Genomic DNA, 20,290 nt, shown 5'->3' on the forward strand with positions numbered 1-20,290 from the left:
TTGTGCATCTTGTCTGTTCCATTATTCATATTGTATATAAGTAATCCAGTAGTTTCATCATGTTTTTTGACACTGAACCAGAATGGGGAAATTTGGTTAAGAATATTGAATGTAATAAAATATGAAATTGTATACACACTTTTTTTTTTAAACAGATACTCATACACCAATGTTCATAGCAGTACCATTCACAATAGCCAAAGGATGGAAACAACACAATTGTCCATCTGCAGATGAATGGATAAACACAATGAGGTATACACACACAATGGAATAGCACTCAGCCACAAACAGGAATGAAGTTCTGACATGTGTGAGGACATTGATGAACCTTGAAAATCTCAGGCTGAATGAAATGAGACAGACAAAAAGACAAATATCGTATGATTCCATTTACATTAAATATATGGAATAAGCAAATTTATAGAGTCAGAAAGCAGAGGAGAGGTTATCAGAGACTGGAGCGAGGGGAAATGGGGAGTTCATTCTTTTTTAAACAAATCAATTTTATTGATACATATTCATAAAGCATAAATTTCATCCAAAGTATGCAATCAATAGTATTTGGTATAATCACATAGCTATGCATTCATCACTTCAATCATTATTAGAGTATTTACATTATTTCACTAATAATAATAAGCAAAAAACAAATGGGAGCGGATGTGGCTCAATCAGTTGCCTTCCACATGGGAGGTCCCAGGGTTCAATTCCCAGTTCCAGACATCCACCTTTTAACAATAACTAAGACACTTTGAGAATAAAGAGGTGCTATTAATAATTATGCCAATATAGGAGGGTTCCAAACCAGGACATCTTTTCACATTAGTGTTGGAGTGTTTCTATTCTGAATCTCTCTTTCTTCATTCATGCCCTCATTTTTCTGAATTATAAGAAAGGGTGATAGAAGGTAAAATTTTTAGAATTCTGGTTTGTCTAAATATATATTTATTCTGCCCTTAGACTCGATTGAGAATTCTGATTATATGAAATGTTTGGTTTAAAGTCATTTGAATTTTTAGAATTTGCTTTAGAATTTTGAAGGCAATTTTTTCTTTCCTTCTGGTTCTCATTGTTGCTTTTGAGAAATCCATTGCCATTTTGATTCTTCTTGGAATGTGATCTGTTTAGTCTTTACTTTTTAATTTTGTCGCATTCTTTTTTTTTTCCTTTCCTTTCTTAAAGTGTTTAAAACTTTGTGTTTAATTTTTATGTCCTGAAAACTCATGAGCTGCCTTAGTTGTACCTTAGGTGGTCTTTTTTCCTTTTATTGGGCTGGGAACTTTTAATATCTGTATCATCTGGAGTCAAACGACTTTCAGTTCTGAATATACTTTTTTGTCTTAGATACTTTCCTTCTCCCATTCTTTCAGGCTATTAATAAAATATTGTATCTTCAGAAATGTCTAATTTTTAAAATTCTTTTATTTTCCTTTTTTTGTCCTTTTTATATATTTTTCTGGGAATTTGTCTTGTCTTTATCTATCACCCTTTCTAATGAATTTTTATTTTGGTTATTTTATTTCTAATTTACCATAGCTCTTTTGCATTCTCTGATCTTGCCTTTTCACAGACTTGTTCCTGTTTTATGAACTTAATAATATGTTTTCTTGTCTCTCTAAAGAACTTTTTAAGTTCCTTCTGTTCTCTTCATTGTCTGTTTTCTCCAAATTCCTTTGTTTGTATGATTACTCAACCTGGTGATCGTTTGTTACCTGTTAATGTGTATGAATGCAGCACTGAAAAGCAGATTGCATGTTCCATGTGTCTGGATGGGACTTGTCCAACGAAGGGCTTCACTGTGGACTCATCAGGAAGCAAGCTTACCATTTCAATGAAGGTCTTTAAACATAAGTTCATAGAAGTATTTCTATTGGCCAGGTCAGTTTCCCCAGGAAGAGTCCTTCAAGTTTCTGTTGTAGGCTTGTGGCAGGCATTCCCTGTTTTTATTTTTATTTTTTTAAAAGATTTATTTATTTATTTCTCTCCCCTTCCCCCCACCCTGGTTGTCTGTTCTCTGTGTCTATTTGCTGCATTGTCTTCTTTGTTCGCTTCTGTTGTTGTCAGCGGCACGGGAATCTGTGTTTCTTTTTGTTGCGTCATCTTGCTGAGTTGGCTCTCCTTGTGTGTGGCGCCATTCCTGGGCAGGTTGCACTTTCTTTTGCTCTGGGTGGCTCTCCTTATGGGGCGCACTCCTTGGGTGTGAGACTCCCCTACGCGGGTGACACCCCTGCGTGGGAGGGCACTCCTTGCGCGCATCAGCCCTGTGCATGGGCCAGCTCCACACGGGTCAAGGAGGCCCGGGGTTTGAACTGTGGACCTCCCATGTGGTAGGCAGACGCCCTATCCACTGGGCCAAGTCCACTTCCCAGAATTCCCTGTTTTTAGCCCTTCACTTTTACTGTCACCATTGCTGTGCCTGTTGGGCCTGGGTCTGGAAACTTCCTCCCAGAGTCTCTCAGAAAATAACTCTAGCCTCCTTGGAGAATGGGAGTAAAGGATTCAATCACTGAACGTAGACTTTTCAGCCCAACCATATCTTTTTGGCTTTGCACTTACCCCAGCAGGTACCTGATGTCTCCATGTGCAGAATCTCTCAGTATTTGTGTGACAAATTGACTTATCCATGTTACTGCCCATTTATATTGTAATTTCCTCCACTCTGCTAAATCTGTTGTTACCCCTGCAACTACTTTCCATCTTTAAAAAATCTGTTGAAAATTCTCTTTACATTTTTACAATTTTCAGTCTCAGTGGAACCCACAGTTGCTTTTAAAACAGCTCTTGTATGATAACACAATTCAATTGATAAACAATGCAATGGAATGGATATCTGTCAATGCTCAAATTGCAGCAATTGTTTCAGAGGTTTCTGAAAATCCAGAGATTCAGCAAAAGTCCAGATCAGAGATCTGCCGTCAAAGACCTTCACAAGATACCCGCTGAATTATCAAAGCAGGCAGCTGCGAGCAAAAAGAAGGTTGGCGATCTTGAATCAGAAAAAGACTTGGAAAAGTAGTGGTGAGTTTGTGGAGAAAAACAATTTAAGTAAAATACAGACCTACACTGTTAGCAGTTGACTTTTTAAAAAAATTCCATGATGATCTTGGGGTTTTGGTATCACTGTTTTATCTGACTCTCTGAATCTTTTTATCATACCTAAAGAATTGTTCAATCATCTGTCAGGAATACATTAGAGCAGGAGAGTTTTCCCATGGGCAAAAGCATTATACATATTTGCAAATGCCCTACATAATGATGCAAATACTATGCATAGGGATGTTTTGATGAAAGGTGGAAACAATTCAGCAATTTCCATTCTGTTTCGTTAGATATCATGCTTCCAAGAAAGGGGGAATATCTTTGTGGTTTTGCTTTTTAAAACCTTAAAAAGACTGGTATTTAGAGTGCATTGTACTGCCTGTAGATAGGGTGGTTAATTGTTATCTGATGGAAAATGATTATTTCTTAATATACCATGTTTCATCTCACACTACTATTTCTAGTCATTATTTCTACTAACTTTTTAAAATCCATTATTCAGGAAATCAGACCAGTTTTTTTTTTTTTTTTTAATTGGTTTCAAACATGTCTTCAGTATTTCATGGAGAGAAAATAAAACTAAATTCCAGCTTCAGGTTCCAAATAAAGGGTCTTTTACTTACCTGTTACGGTCAACGCAGGTTAAAGCTTTCATTTTGGCAGAAGAAGCTTAAATAGATGACCTACAGTAGGACCTAGTTGTCAATGTAAATCAATTTTTAAAAATTCTTGATCTTATATTGCCTGCTTTGCACCTACCTAGGAATTCTTTTTACTTCAGTGCCTGGCAGCTTATTAAGGCCATTGTTTAATTTGTACTCTGTTTTTACAAATGACACTTGTACAGGCCTCTTGGGGCTGACTGATTGTAGCCAGGCTCCTCTCTTTCCCTTGTGTCAATTCTTTTGTGAACCTTTATAATTAGCCACTTAACAAATTGAGGGAAATGAACCTGCAGCACCAAAGTATATCCTGAAGTTAAGTCAACCATGTGACAGGCAAAACCGATACATGAAAATCTCCTTAACTCAATTGTTAGATTGCCTGAAGGGTTAATTGTTGAATTGCCTCTACTGGTAGAGGCATTCTACCACCAGCAATAGCTTTAGACGGGATGTTGTTGATGGTTCACTATTCAACTCCTGTTAGCCTTTCCAAGAAACAGCACACATTAGAAAAAGCCCGCATTTTAAAGCATTATGGCTACTTCTTTTTCAAATCTTTTGTTTTGTGGGAGGAAAATGTAAAAAATCTGATTTGAAAGAAAGATTTTCAAACCCCAAATTTACAGATTAAATAAATTGTAAGGAAATAAAGCTCAGGTCTTCTGGGCTGAAGTATTTAAGTCCAGAAAAGGACATCATGTATATTAAGATATTAATGAATTTGTTTTCAGAATCTTTAATATGGACCCTAAGAACAGGGTGCTATCGTTACAAATTTCTCTCTTTTTATTTCTAATTAGACTTCAAGATGTGAGTGTAAATGTACCTCAGAGAGTATGTATTAAAAAGTTGCATATGCATAAGAGATCATTTCAAATTCCTTTTCCAACAAAAACTTCAACTTTGATATTTTCTGATGTTCCCCCTTATACCACATTAGCATAGTCTTTTGTATTTAATTTCTAAATTCCATTCTGATCATTTTATCAAGGTATTTTTTCTGGGAACTTAATCCCCTGTTCAATTGTCAACAGTCAAATATTATAATTTTAATGTATCTTATTCATCAGTGATTCTTTTTCAAGTTACACTATATTGTCTTAATGTGTTTAATGAAATTAATGTGGTTTAATGTTATATCTAAATTTTATATCTCTATATCTGTATATATAATACCTTTACACAAAGTTGATGAGACGTAAAAGGAGTTTATATTCAACAAGGGTTTGGAATATTATAATATTAGAAGGTAAATAGATGTAAGCTATTATACCACATTAAGATACCAGAATCCTTTGTATCCAGAGGGTAGTACAATGGAGCATAGTAACACTTCTTTGGGGCTCAGTTTTCAAGTCACATAAGCCCAAAGTGTGATTGTAAATAAAAATCTCATTTTTATTTATAGTATATAGCTCAAATATCTTTAATTAAAAGCTTATAGCAACATGCCATTGACTTCATAGACCATTAAATTTGCTAGTTTATTGACATTACCCAATTAGGGCTATGTCTATACAAGGTCTGTTAACTCACCCATGACTTTCTCTTTGACTGAGGTAGTAGTGAGAACAAACACCTATTATTTCACTGCTAATGTGCTAGACACCAGTTTAGGCACCTTACATATATTAATTCAAATAATCCTCATTGCAACCCTGTGAGACAGTACTCTCATCCTCCACCCTGTAGATGAGGAGACAGACCAGTGAGGATAAGGCCACATGGCAACACTGCCTCATGACTTGCCCTTTGGCTCCAGAGTTTGTGCTCTTGCCCACCAGACTGTAGGGCTTTGTTTCTCTCACTTAACATTTGTCTAGTTCTGTTGGCCAAACTGATGAGCTTTTTAGTATCGCGTAGCCAGCTCAAGAAACTCTCTTACCCTTCTCCTCTCCACTAGTTGTTCATGGTTAGAGGTATTTTGACTTACCAGAAACCTTCTTTCCTGCATTTCTGTTGGATTGAGATGCTTATTATTCAAGGCTGAAGTCAGCTAGTATTAAAGAGACCATATAATTTACTGTATCAATGGGATGCTTTGAAGAGGGAAAGTGGATGCTATTAATTATTACACACCAGGACCTGGATAACTGGTAAAAACCAGGACCATTCCAGTCAAATCCAGGCATATAGTCATCCTAGCTTGTAGGTTACCTGTGAAATATCTCATAGTCTGGAAGCTCAAATTCCTTACAGTTCAGACAGGGGAACATCAAGCAATCCCTGCAACTTCTTCCATTGCCCTTGCAAAGTAAGAGCAAATAATATGCACCTCATTGACCTACTTCTTACCTTGGAACCACATTTTCAAATAAGCCTGAGAGTCCTAGGTAAGCCTGCCTTTTAGGAATTGTGAAAATGATCCAGGACTCTGACTACCCTTAAAACCAGTCTTTAGCTTCCAGTGGGAAAACAACAAATGACCTTTACAGGGTGTGGGACTCGGTAAGGATTTGTTCTTTGGTCAGTTGATACCCTCTACTCTCTCCTTACCAACCATTATCCACCATCATTTGCCTTGGTTCATTAATGTCATCAAAGTTACTAGATGACAAGGAATACTAAGCAGCATTCCTCCAACTCATTGGAACCACCTATAGCTTAGCATACCACAGGATACATGGTAGGGGCTTAATCCAGATTGCTGAATGAACAAATGAATGAATAAATAAATGGATGGCTGACCATGAGGAAAAGACTGCTGCTTCCTTGTTATTTTAATAGCAGCAGCACACTAAACTACCAAAGTGATTACAGGTAGTGTTTTCACAGCCCTTCACGTTTTAGGGAATAGGTTATAAAATATACTGAAAGTCAAGGTGCCTATAAAAAAATAGAAGATCCACAATCGCTATGCCTGGGTGGCCTATTAGAATAGATTGATTATTGTGATATGGCTGCTAAGACGCCTATAATTTGATGATAATGTTCCTCATGTTCAAAATGTTGTTCCAACTTTGATGGCTTGAATAAGGAAAAGTGCAATTGCATGAACACATGAGCCTGTCTAGTGTTTTTCCACCTCTGAACTCTTATCATTGCCCCCTTGTTTGGAACACCCTTTGCCCCACTCTGTCCATCCACTGACTGCTTTTTTGGAGGGTCTGGCTCTAGTTTAACTTCTTGTATGATGGTTTCCTCAGTCACCATAACCTATAGTAAATCCTTGTGCTCTTGAATCCTGTAGCACAAACTGTCTTTTCTATTCTAAATGACACAATAGGTGCTGCTTGAATCGCTAGGCACACATTTATTTACATAATAAATATATTTTATATAAGTATTTTTTCAGAGTGGGTTCTGTGGTCTTTTTTACCCTTGTTTGCTGATAACTATTTACATGTGTTGCAGAATTAATGCTCAGTCTTGCTTTCATTGAAACATATCGTTAAGTGGCAGAATTTTGGGGGAGAAGAATATTAGCTTTTACCCCCCTCTAACATGCAAAACTATGTGTATCTACTGAGAAGAACCTAATAATTGTAAATTCTTAAACAGGCTTTGATCAATAAGCAAGAATATTAATAAAAGGGATGGAGACTTAAATGTTGAAATAATATTATTAATAATACTATGTGATTGCTTGATTTATGTGATATATTTATATATTTATATATATGTGTGTGTGTATATATATATAAATATATATATTCCCACTAATGGGTCACAGGGTATATGCATAAATAATATATATTTGCAACATTTTTATATAAATCAATAGATGTAATTGTGCAAAAACAGTTCAAGACAGCATCTGTGCTATAATCAGAACGATATAGGCACTAGGTAATACAGGAATTCAGAAAGTGATAAATCACTTCGAATTTTAAAGTTCTTCCCTAGTGCTAAAAAAAAAAAAAAGCCCTAAGGATCTAACAGCTTTTTCCAAATACCCACTTAATGATATGAGAATGAGTTATTTTATACGGACTATAATGCACTAAATATAGCTCTTGTGTGCTAAAGCAGTAAAAACATCCCACTGTTGATTCCAACATATACCACTACTCAAGTGAAACTAATCTGTTGGATTTTTCTTAGTTCTCCAGACCTGCTAAATAAGAAGGAATAGAAGGATAAACTGAGGCATGAGGATGCTCTTACTTTTACAATGTTCACACATGCAGGTCTCCTGATTCCCAGCTCATTGTTTTCTTCTTTCACATACTATATGATGAATTTAGATTTTTTTAATGAGTGAGGTGAAGGACATTAGCAGGAGATGGGCCCTTCTTGGTCTCCTGTCATCAGTATGGGAACTGTCCCTGACTGGCAATAGCAGAACTTCATTTTCAGGTAAAAATCGTCTGATGGTAGATGAATGTTATTTCAGTCCTTCTGGTGTCATTCCTACAACACTCTCCACATTTGCTCAATGCTTGTGGATACTCAAACATTTGCTGCAGCCACTAATGAAGAATTCATATTCAGAAAAAAAAGCTTTCTCTTCATCTCAAACAACTTTCTTTTCTGAATGATGCTGCAGGGGACAGCTAGAAAACTTTCAGCCTGGGCACAGAGAAAAGGTGTCTTTTGTATTGGTAAATATAGAACTTTGGTGTGAAGAGCAAATAAACACAAATGAATAACATATCCAAGTATTACATTTCCATGGGAAAAATGGGATGCAGGAATGTGTTGCATTTTTTAAACCCATTATGTCCATATAGCAATTTTATAAATTCTTTTGTCAATGTTACATATCATTCTTCCCAGTGACAAGTTGAGATTTTAAGCATACAGTTCTTAACTACACGATCATGATGAATAGAAACAAATTATACATATTACTCAATGTAGCAGGCAGTATTGATCTATTCTAAAATGCATTATTGGTCCAATTTTAAAACAGAAGAATCAAAATAATTGATTAGTGGCTGAGGGAATGTTGCTTCCACCAATATCTAAGTGTATTTTGAACTCTTTGTATGAAGTAAGAGAACCTAACAAGTCAAAACATGATTTTTGATGCAACTAAAACAAAAAGAAAATATTCCAAGGGCAAATTTTAAAGCTATATTACTCTGCTATTTCATTCAAACTTAAAAAGCCTTTGTTTACATTCTAATAAAGTACTATTTTCCATCCTTAAAATAATTTGTAGTTTATTTCTCACCTTGAGAAAAATGTATTTTAGAACAATTTTCCCACGAGTTTTGAAGAACAATAACACATATATAAAAAACAATTATAGATTGCCAACATTTTTTAAATGTAAAATTTTGAGTGATAATTTTACCAGTTTTTATAAAAACAACTACTTTAATTCTAGGTTTTGCATTAAATATGCTAAATAAGTGCATATTTATTATTTCTACTGCTTTTTTTCAATTCGATATCGCTGACATATTATGGTATATATACTTTAATTTCCTTCTGATACTCAAATTATTTTTGCTTGAAGTGTTGCAAAGAGCAAGTAAATAATTCACCTTTTCATTCAGTTGAGGCCAACTGAAGGGAAAAATCAAGACACATCTACTTCCATGTGTCCAGTTGGAGAAATGAAACAAAGCTTCATACAAATTGCTTCTAACATTCAGGAAAATTCTCTGATGAAAACTCACTGATTACTGTTATGAATGCCTTGATCCTCATTTATCCTTGTATTGTTTTCATGGTTGAGAGATACTCGCCTTTCCTAAACATATTTGGGGGCCCATTGAGCACAGGGTAACTCAATTAACATATTAGTCTACTTGCTGACCTCTTAAACCTCAGTCCATACTGACGGAAATCATCCAAACTATTATTCTCCATCCTTCACTTAACAAGCACAATAAATGAATATTTAAAGTAGCTGCAGATATATTAAGTGGAAACAAATAGCTTTCCTTTATAGCAAGTGCACACAGGTTAATTAACGAGAAGGCACTTTGGTGTTGCAACAAGGCTCCCAACGCTGTTAGGGCAGGTACTGTTAAAGGCCAGTTGAGTGCTGATAATTCTGAAGTACCACCGTGCTTTGTTAACCAAGTGCTAACCACAATTTGCCTAAGACTATAAACCATCATCTGCGATCCTCATCAACAGATAAGTGACAAACATTTCCTCATTGGAGACTTGGGAAAACAAGAGACATGACAGCATTTAGGAAGCCAGATGGACAATTTTGGATGTCAACTTTGAGGACCTCTTTTTTCAATAACAGAGCATTGAAGAGAAACATATTTGGTACTATGTAAAAGGGAACTCTGTGGTATTTTTTTTAAAAGGAAATTAAAATGGGCATAGTGAATAAATAAAATAGTGCAAATTTAAACTGTTTTTGGTTCTAAAATTTTGGCGTGTTTAGCAAACCTACCAGAATATAGACAAGTAACTCATCTCTTATAGCACTGTAGAGTCCCTTTGTTCCTACTATTTTAACTACTCACCCACATCTGAGAAGGGGATATGGAGAACACAGTGAAAATTCCCTCTCAGTATGAGGGTGAAAAGTCTTAACCAATATGCAGCACTTTCTCCAGGGCATGAGTTACTAATTAGTTCTACAAAAGAAAAAGCTTATTAATGAAAATTATATATCAGCATAAAAAAGTAATTTTAGACCAAGAGATCTCCTTCTATAGCAAACTAATTGATCTAGAAGTTTTGAGGATATAACATTTAAAATGCCACTGTAAGCATAGCAGTAGTTCCAGAAGCTATAAACCTTACAAAGGCACCACTGAGTTAGTTCAATTAATTGTCTAGTTGGGAGAATCTCCAAAACTTGAAGACATTCTTGTTTTTGTAGTTAAGGATCTTCTGGGCATGTAGTTGCCTACATTAAACAATGTTATCTAACTGGTTTGCATAATTGGAATGGCTAAAAGGCTAGTCTATAACATTAAAAAATACAATTATATATGTATGAGTTTCCCTCTGTTAGAAGGCACTTTTTTCCCCCAGTGCCAAAATAACAGCATTTACAAATGTTTTCATGTACCGTGAGAAGCTACTGCTCAGTGTGTATTAATGTAGTATTAGGTCAACAGCTTTATTGAAAGAACAAAATCAACCCAGGGCCAAACAGGACTAATTAAGAACTCCAAAGTAAGAAAAGCTCCCAGAAAATAACTGACTTGCCCCCCACTTTGTACTTAACCGGGTTTCTCTATACCTTTGCCACTGTCCTCTGGAATTTTTTTTTTTTTAATGAATTATTTAAGCACTACCATTTCACATTCACAATTAGTTTTCAAAGAATCAGCAACAGGAGAAAATAATCACAAGTTAAACAGCTTGAGAACAGCTCCAGTTTTGGCAAAACATAAAAGGTCTAGTTCCTTTTTAAAAAGCCTGTCCTTCTGTGGTGGCTTCCCAAATCCCTTTTGTTTTAAGTCCCTTAGATTCCTTCTACAACAATACAAACCCCTATTTCCAACAGGGAGAACATGCAAATATCAGAGAGTAGATTTTCTGTGTTACCTACCTATGTTCCTTTTATGGCAATGGATGGAAATTAATGATCATAATTTCAATAGAAGAAAACATAGCTTGTGATGAAGGGGAAATTTTTCATTATCATTAAGAAGTAACAACCCATTGAAAAATCAAAAAAGCTAAGGCCACTGACTGCTTGCAAAAATGGGAGGTCTCAAGAAATGTTTACTCTAGTTATCCTTTCTACCACTGCACAAGGCACCAGTACCCTCCAAACAGCGAATGGCCTCCAAAGATAATGGTATCCTAACACATTTTTTCTTATCATGGAATCATTCAGCTGGAGTAGACAGTGAGATATCAGCAAATGTATCTTTCTGCTTTCAGGTATGGCCATATCCTGCTGGAATCTGTCATATTGCAATATAGTAATAGTATAGTATAGTATAGTATAGTATAGTATAGTATAGTATAGTATAATGTAATATAATATAATATAATATAAAGCATTTCATCTACCAGACTAAAAACTTTCCTAGGGTTGGAGGAGAGGCATAGTCATTTTTCATTCCCAGAGACTGGGCACAGAATAGGTCCCAAAAATATCTGTATAGGAAAGGAATCAAGTCTTCAACATGAAAAACATGTCTTCCCTTAGAAAGTCATTGAGGGAAAAAAAGACTAAAACTTTCTATTTTGATGTTTTACAATACTCTGAGAATATTCTTTATAGCTAAACAAATTAATTTCCATTTCATTGTTAACAGCCTGATGGAAGAATTACCTTGAAAATCAATTTTTCTAAAATGTATGTGCAATCAATAGTGCCACTTACATTTAAAAATCTGGAAAAAGTCATTAATTACTGAAACTAGTTATTGGTTAAAAGAAAGTTACTAAGATTTATGTCTAGGAAGGGTTCTACTTGATATGACATAAATAACTTAAGATTTAATTGGTATTTATATGAGGTGCAGAGATGCCCAGAGATGTACTTACCAAATGCAATGGATGTGTCATGATGATGGGAGTGAATGTTGCTGGGGGGGGAGTGGTGGGGTGGGGGTGGTGGGGTTGAATGGGACCTCATATTTTTTTTAATGTAATATTTTTACAAAATCAATAAAAAAAATATAAGATCCTCAATAAAAGATTATTACTAAAACCCTGACAACAACATTGCTAAGGTTTTTTTTTTAAGATTTATTTATTTATTTATTTCTCTCTCCCTTCCCCGGTTGTCAGTCCTCTGTGTCTATTTGCTGCATCTTCTTTGTCTGCTTCTGTTGTCAGCGGCACGGGAATCTGTGTTTCTTTTTGTTGCGTCATCTTGTTCTCGTGTGCGGTGCCATTCTTGGGCAGGCTGCACTTTCTTTCGTGCTGGGCTGCTCTCCTTACGGGGTGCACTCCTTGCACGTGGAGCTCCCCTACGCGGGGGACACCCCTGCGTGGCAGGGCACACCTTGCGCGCATCAGCACTGCACATGGGCCAGCTCCACACGGGTCAAGGAGGCCCCAGGTTTGAACCGCAGACCTCCCATGTGGTAGACGGACGCCCTAACCACTGGGCCAAGTCTGCTTCCCTGCTAACTGAGTTTTGTCATCCCAACTGGCAAATATGGAAGTCAAAGTTCAGGGAAGCTAGACAACTAACCCAAGGTCACACCATGAGCAAGGAGAAAGGAAGAAGAGCCACAGTTCTGACTCGACACCAGATGCCCACTGATTGACCATAGGCTTGGCCACTGCAATCAGCTTCTCTGTGGTAAATCTTCCCTAAGTTAGAGGCCCAGATCCATGTGATTAATGACCGTGGCCAGGTGAGCCAGAATATGGAAGAGTGGTAGCACTAGTCCCAAACTGGCTCACACCATCTCATCTGCAGTACAGTGGAACTCTCATAATATACTATGTCAAGATCACCCAAACATAAGACTGATAAGAGAAGGATGTCAGGACACTTTGGGTTTGCCATGATGAGGGAGGATTCAGCTGGACTCCTTCTTCAGTGCCTCAGGGATGACTTGCTACCCATGGCAAGGGGGACAGTGAGTCCTGCCTCTCACCATCTGCCACCATGGGGCCAGTGTATGAGGCACCCAACTTCTTCCTCCTGAGGTCTTAGTCAATCCACTGCTCATTAATACTCACAATGGATATAATAGAAGAGAAGGAAAAATTCAAATAGTTTTAATTAAGATTTTTTCCTATTTGATAGTAAAGCATCTCTGGTGAAAGTAATGCTGGAAAAGCTTGAATTTAAAAATTAACAACTTTTTTGACAATTTCATGGAATACTCATCATAACTTAATGACTATTATTATTTTATTATTTGACAATACAAGGCAGAAATCTAACATGTTAGCAGGAGCTCTCTGAAAGGAATTTTTAGAATATTTGAAATTTTAAGTGAAAGTTCAGGAAGACCAGAGGCTTCTAATCAGTGTATGTAAATAGAAGGGGAAGAAACAGCCTATGGTCTGTGTCAGTCACAAGAAGCCAGAGCTACAGCCAGGTCTGTGTGGGGTTTTCTGCAGTCTTTCAATCTTTGTTGTTTTTCAAGCCAGAGAAGTGAGGAGGAAGTGCTCTTTCCACATTCTCTATAATCCTCTGATTGAACTTGCTTATGATTATTTAGACTCTGTCAACATCTTTACACACAAAAGGAAAGCAAGAAATGAGAGTAAAGGTGATAAAGACAGGAGTAGATCCCAGCACCATTCTGCTCACTGGCTCCAGATTTCCCTCAGAGTCAAAACCGAAGTCCTTCCATAATCTCCATCATGCTCCCTTACCTCTCTGGTCTCTTCTCCTTTCTCCTCAGGGGAGCTACACTAGCTCATCTCTCTACTGGGATGCTTTTCACCCAATATCTGAATGATTCCCTACTGCCCCACTTTCCAGCCTTTGTTCAACCTTCTCACTGAGGCTTATGGTGGCAAGTCTATTTAAACTATAACATAATCTTTAGTAGAATAACCTGGGCCACCATGCATAGGATGGAGCAGAGAGAAGAGGAAGCCAGATGCAGATGAGGAAACGTTTCCAGTAGTCAGGGAGAAAAGGTAATGGGTGTAGAGAAAGGTAGAATAGCAGTGGAAATGCCAAGAATAAGTGAAAAAAATTATGAAAGTCAATTTAAAAAGTTAAGACAACTAATTGGAAGGACTGTAAGGGGTCAGGACGAGAAAATGGAAGAAGACAGTAGCTCAAATTTTCTTATTATTAAAAACCCACAGATCACTGCTTTAGTTATTTAGTTCATTCCAAGATCCCTAACTATCTTGATTGGACTATCCTTAAGTTCCAATCAAGCCATTTGTTTACTTTTCTACTCCTTAGTTTGTCTTTCCTGAATTAACGATTGTAATGGAGGTCCAAAGACATATGGACTGGATGTGACATGGTCTCAAGCTAGAAAGTCCAAGAAAAAGGGCCTGAGTCACTGGCATCTCCATGTTAACCCTAAGTAGAAACATGTGTTCGACCCTCGGAGTACACAGAAGAAGATAACGAGGCATGGATGTGTCATTATTATCTCCATTTTATGCACAAGGAAACAGCCTAGAGTGGTTCAGTAACTTGCCTGAACTTGTGTAGCTAGAAAACAGTAGCGTGAGGATTCCCATACAAGATTTGCCACCAAAACTTTTAGATTTACCTGTTACAGAAATCTGTGTTATTTCTCTAATTACCATATAATTGTTTTAAGAAAATTCCTTTTTATTCACACTCCTCCTCAGGCCCTTCTTTTTTGTCAGTGTCCTCTGAGAGCTCCTAATCAAGTGTTTTATACATAGTAGGTGCTTTGGTTGAATGGCATATTATGCGTTCTTAGAGAAAATGTAACTGACCTCTACTATTTTCCCCATGCTGATCCTTAGATAGAAATATACTTAAAAATAATAATAACATGGGGATTTGCACAGTCAGAATTATCTTCCATACAAGATAGCTTTCAAACACCATGAAATGAAATACTACAGTACTTAGGACTAGAAGCTATTGACCTAATTAGTGTACTAAGCATGAAATATAAATGATTGTACTATATTGTGAAAAAATAATGGCTAACTGCATTTCAGAACTATACAAATGATACAATTATGTTATCATATAAATGTTAAAATGACAGGAACATGGTTAAGTAAATAGATTAAAAAGATGGGTTGTATAGAATCCTATAATTTCAATATTATCTGTTAGAATTGAGCCTACAGCTTTGGCTAGTTTAAATTGACTACTTTAGGGTTGACTAGGGTAAGGCAAAGTTTGTCTTATATTGCACTGAAGTTTATTACAACTACTTTTGCCTTCTGCTAGCTTCATAAGGACAACAAGCTTAGGAGTTCCAAAGAGAGGTTAAGAAGCACAAATAAGATATAAATAGCAGGCCAACTGCAGATTAGAAAGGTGACCCAAACTGAAGGGTTAGAAACAAAAAGAAAAAAAAGCCAGAGTCTCCAGAATGGAGATGCTCTGTAAGGGCAGAAACCACATCTTTTTTTGTCGTGTATGCCTCAAATCAGCTCAGTATCTGATCTAAAACAGTCATTTAGTGAAGACATAATCAATTAAAGGAACTGCAAAGGGAAACTCAGCAGCCAGGATCCCTCAAATGTGCACCTCTAAGCACATCCTTGTCTTGGTTAAATCCTTCAGTGGCTCCCCCTCACCAAGTAAATATAATTCAAATTGGTTGGCGTGGCAACCAGGGTTGGACCTAGCTCCTGCTACCCATGTAGCTCCTTCGCAACCCCAGGGCACTGGTAGTTACCTCCACAAACTGCTCACCTGCTACCCCTCGGTGTCTTCAAGCCCTTCCAACTCCTGTTTGCATGGTTCACTTCTGATCCTTCTTCAAAACTGCCCTAAAATTCGTCCATGTTACCATCTTCTTCCCTTGTTTGTTGCACTTAAAAAACCCTCTATTTGGCGGCAGACTTGGCCCAGTGGTTAGGGTGTCTGTCTACCACATGGGAGGTCCACGGTTCAAACCCTGGGCCTCCTTGACCCGTGTGGAGCTGGCGCATGTGCAGTGCTGCTGCGCTCAAGGAGTGTCCTGCCACGCAGGGGTGTCCCCCACGTAGGGGAGCCCCATGTGCAAGAAGTGCGCCCCGTAAGGAGAGCCGCCCAGAGCGAAAGAAAGTGCAGCCTGCCCAGGAATGGCGCCACACACATGGAGAGCTTGACACAACAAGATGACGCAACAAAAAGAAACACAGATTCCCGTGCCGCTGACAACAACAGAAGTGGACAAAGAAGACACAGCAAATAGACACAAAGAGCACACAACCAGGGTAGGTGGGAAAGGGGAGAGAAATAAATAAATAAATCTTAAAAAAAAACACAAAAAAACAAACACTCTACTTGACTGTGTGCCTTAGACTGAAAGTCAACTCTGCCTTGTCTTTGAATACCCAGCAACCCACAGGCTCTGGCTCCCACTGGGCACCAGAAAAGTGATTTAAATGGAAAAGGAACAAAGTGCTGGAAGAGTAAAGAGAAAAGAAAGTGTGATGTGCAAACGTGAAAGGAAGCCGATTTGCAGCTGGACACACAAAGGGCATTCTGAAGCTAGATGGTTTCCAGGTCTATCACATCTGGATCTACATGAGACCAAAATAACTAGTTTTCTGAATGAAAAATTTGAGTTGCTTGTTATTTAACACTATGTAATCCAACAGAAATGGCAGTTGTATCGATTTTGTGTTTTTAATTTTCTAAATTTTGACAATTTCAGACTAATAGAAAAGTTGCAAGCAGAGCACAAAGAATTCTCACAAGGATTACCAATACTTTTTTTCTGAATAATTCAAGAATAAATCACAGGGATGAAGTCCCTTTAGCTTTAAATAGTTCTTCAGTGTGCATTTCCTAAAAAGAAGGAATTTTCTTAGGTACCTACAGTACAATGATCAAAATCAGGAGACTAACATTGAAACATTACTAATATGTATTTAATCTACAGACCTTTGTTCATATTTTGCCAATTGAACTAATAAAGTCCTTGAATTTAAAAAATCCAAGATCACTTGTACTCAATCATCTTGTCTCTTTAGTCTGCTTTCATCTGGAACAGATCTTGAGTCTTTTCTTTATATTTCATTCATTGACTATATTTAAGGCCAATTATTTTGTAGAATGTCCCTCAATTTGGGTTTGCTTGATGTTTTGTCATGAACTAGACCCAGGTTTTGCACTTTCAGCAGGAATATTATAGAAAAGAGGCTAAATTTTTCTCAGAAGGCACAAACTGTAGATTTGTGCACTTACTGATGCTGTTAACTGTGATCACTTGGCTAAGGTGAGACTTGCCAAGTTTCTTCACTGTTAAATTTCTGTTTTACCTTGTTAAATTAGGAACTATTTTGTGGAGAGCTGCTGTGAGGCTATATGAAAAATTCTGTTGCTCCTCAAACTTTTGCCCACCAGGCTTAGTATCCATTAACAATACTTCCTGAATCACGTATGATGATGATTGCCTAATTGTGCTTTTCTAATTTCATTATTTCTTCTACAGTCATTCATTGGTTTTCTCCCATTTGTTTATTTATATATTTTGGTGGAACTTTCTTCAATAGTTTAGAAACTTTTACTACCATTAATTATTTTGATTCTCAAAGGGCCTCTGATTTGGCTGTTTGGAGGCCTCTTCAGGCTGGCTTTCAATCTGTTTTCAGGTGGTTTCATTTGAACCATGTATTCACATCCTTATCAACTGGACACTTTGATTTTGCTGTTGGTCTTCAGGGATTAATGCAATCAAAGTAAATAACTAAAAGTAATCAGATCTTTGAAGATTTTATCCTTCACAATCAAAATTAAATAATGCAAATCTCAATATCAAAATTTAGGACAATGAAAACAGATGAATTTAATTGTTAAGTAAACATACATTTTCTTTTTTCCAATTACAAAATTCTGGGGTAATTTTATTTTTAGATTCAGAAATGCTTCAATCTGTAACAAAATTTTAGTTTCTTTTGAGGTAAAATAGGAAGTTGAAGAAATCCTCTGGGTCATTGTAGTAACACCCCCTTCCATATGGGAATAAAAGTATGATTGTCTGCCTGGTTTGTTTTGGGGGCTGACTGCATGTATGGATACAGAGGGGGTGGGTAATGATGGGGAAAGGGTGAGATGGTGTAGGGTTCTTTGTCCAAGCAATATTAGCAGTCTCTATTGACAAATTGTGAAGGACAATTGCTCAACTAAGCTTACTCCATATAATAAACACATTTGCCTCTATGGACATATTCACAAATAATTTAGGATTTTGAGGTTTCTAGGGCTAATTTTTTTTTTTAGGATTTATTTTTTAATTTATTTCTTTCCCTTTTCCTCCCATTGTCTGTTCTTTTGTGTCCATTTGCTGTGTGCTCTTCTCTGTCCGCTTGCATTCTCGTCAGGCAGTTCAGGAATCTGTGTCTTTTTTGTTTTGTTGCATCATCTTGCTGCGTCAGCTCTGTGTGTGTGTGGCACCACTCCTGGGTGGGCTGTCCTTTTCACGTGGGGTGGGTCTCCTTGCGGGCCACACTCCTTGGGCATAGGGCTCCCCTACGTGGGGGACTCCTGGATAACAATGCACTCCTTGCACGTGGCAGCACTGCACGTGGGCCAGCTCACCACACGGGCCAGGAGACCCTGGGTTTGAACCCTGGACCTCCTATATGGTAGGCAGCTGAGCCACATCCACTCCCTGCTAATTTTGATTAAGACATTGAAATACCTAAGCAATGCACATGACATGGAAAAAAAACCAAAAACATTACCTTCCCTTTGTGGCTACCTTTTCAAATACCAGGTCTTTATATGGAAATTGCAGCAGATATATGTGCATGAAATGGGCAGCGGTGGATCCTCTAAAAGCCCTCCAGCTAGGATGCCCTGGTGTGGTGGCAAAGTTATGTCATTGTCAAGCTCACCTCACCAAAGGCCAAGATAGCATGATCCAACTGAAACTGCAGAGGAGTTTAGGGAGAATGTACTTCCCCAGAACATCCTTGGACTACAGTGGTGTGTTAACAGTTGTCCAGCAATCAGCTATGTGTTTATTTGTGACTTTTCAGCTTCGCAGGCAGGATGGCCTATTCCCCCATCTGCTTTCCCTGACTGACAGAGGCCTGGCTTCATTTGCTGGGGCTCTATTTCTCCAACTCAAGAAGTTCAGAAAGTGGCAGCCAGGCAAAAGACCAGCAACCAAATTCTCCTGCTCTCACAACTGCTGCACTGCCTGTGCGTTTGTCTGGCCTATCATATACCATTAGAGTTGATCAATCTTAAAAAGCAAACTCAAATTTTCAAGCACAGCAATCACGGGAGTACATTTACGGATCTTGTTCTCATTCCAATAGAGTCCCTAGAGGAAAGAACGCACAGCACACATAACCTACCTGCTGTTTCCCTTCACTGTAAGTTTCGCATAAAACAGCAAAGCTAGTCTGTAAACCATATGAATGCCTGCTGTACACGCGGCAACCAGAAGGTGGCACGGTCTTAACAGTGACTGAGGACTGGCGGCTGCACTGCTGAATCCAAGCAGATTTATTTGAGAAGATTAACCGCATCTCTCGTTGTGTACATTCATTCATCCATTTGTGTTTGCGAATTACACACACAAACCCCTTTCTATGCCTGGAAATAGAGAAATCTTTGTTTCCATTTTCCTTTTACTCACGCTTCCCCTTTTTAACTAATGTTCTGCTTTAGGCTTTAGAGGACTTGAATAATGCTCTGTACTTACTTTCCTGTTAGAAGCAGTTGGTTAATGATATCTAGGTGGAACCTCATACTTTGAATCTTGCTTATATCTTTTTTTGTAGCTCATTTCCATCATATAAAGAAGACCTTAATTTTACATCTGTTCATTAAGAGTTTAGTGTAAATGGTAACTAATTCTTTGGTCAAAAATAGAGAATGAATTACTCATATGGAGTGACATGCATGTGTATAATTAAAAAGGGCATTCTAAATTTCAGATGAGTTAAAGATTACATTCCTATCTCAGCTTCCATTATAAAGAAAGGAAATAGCTGTGAAATTCACTTCTATTTTCCTTTCATTAAGGTGAAAAAAGAACATGCCTTTGTACTTTATGAAACTGATTTCATTAAAATGCACCAGAGGCCTCACTAGTAAAAATGAACAATGTTTAAACAAGTCAGCAGTATTTCACAGCGTTTGTGAATGCTGGAAAATGCAAACCATT

Source organism: Dasypus novemcinctus, chromosome 15 (assembly GCF_030445035.2).
Source record: "Dasypus novemcinctus isolate mDasNov1 chromosome 15, mDasNov1.1.hap2, whole genome shotgun sequence".
Lineage (NCBI taxonomy): Eukaryota > Metazoa > Chordata > Mammalia > Cingulata > Dasypodidae > Dasypus > Dasypus novemcinctus.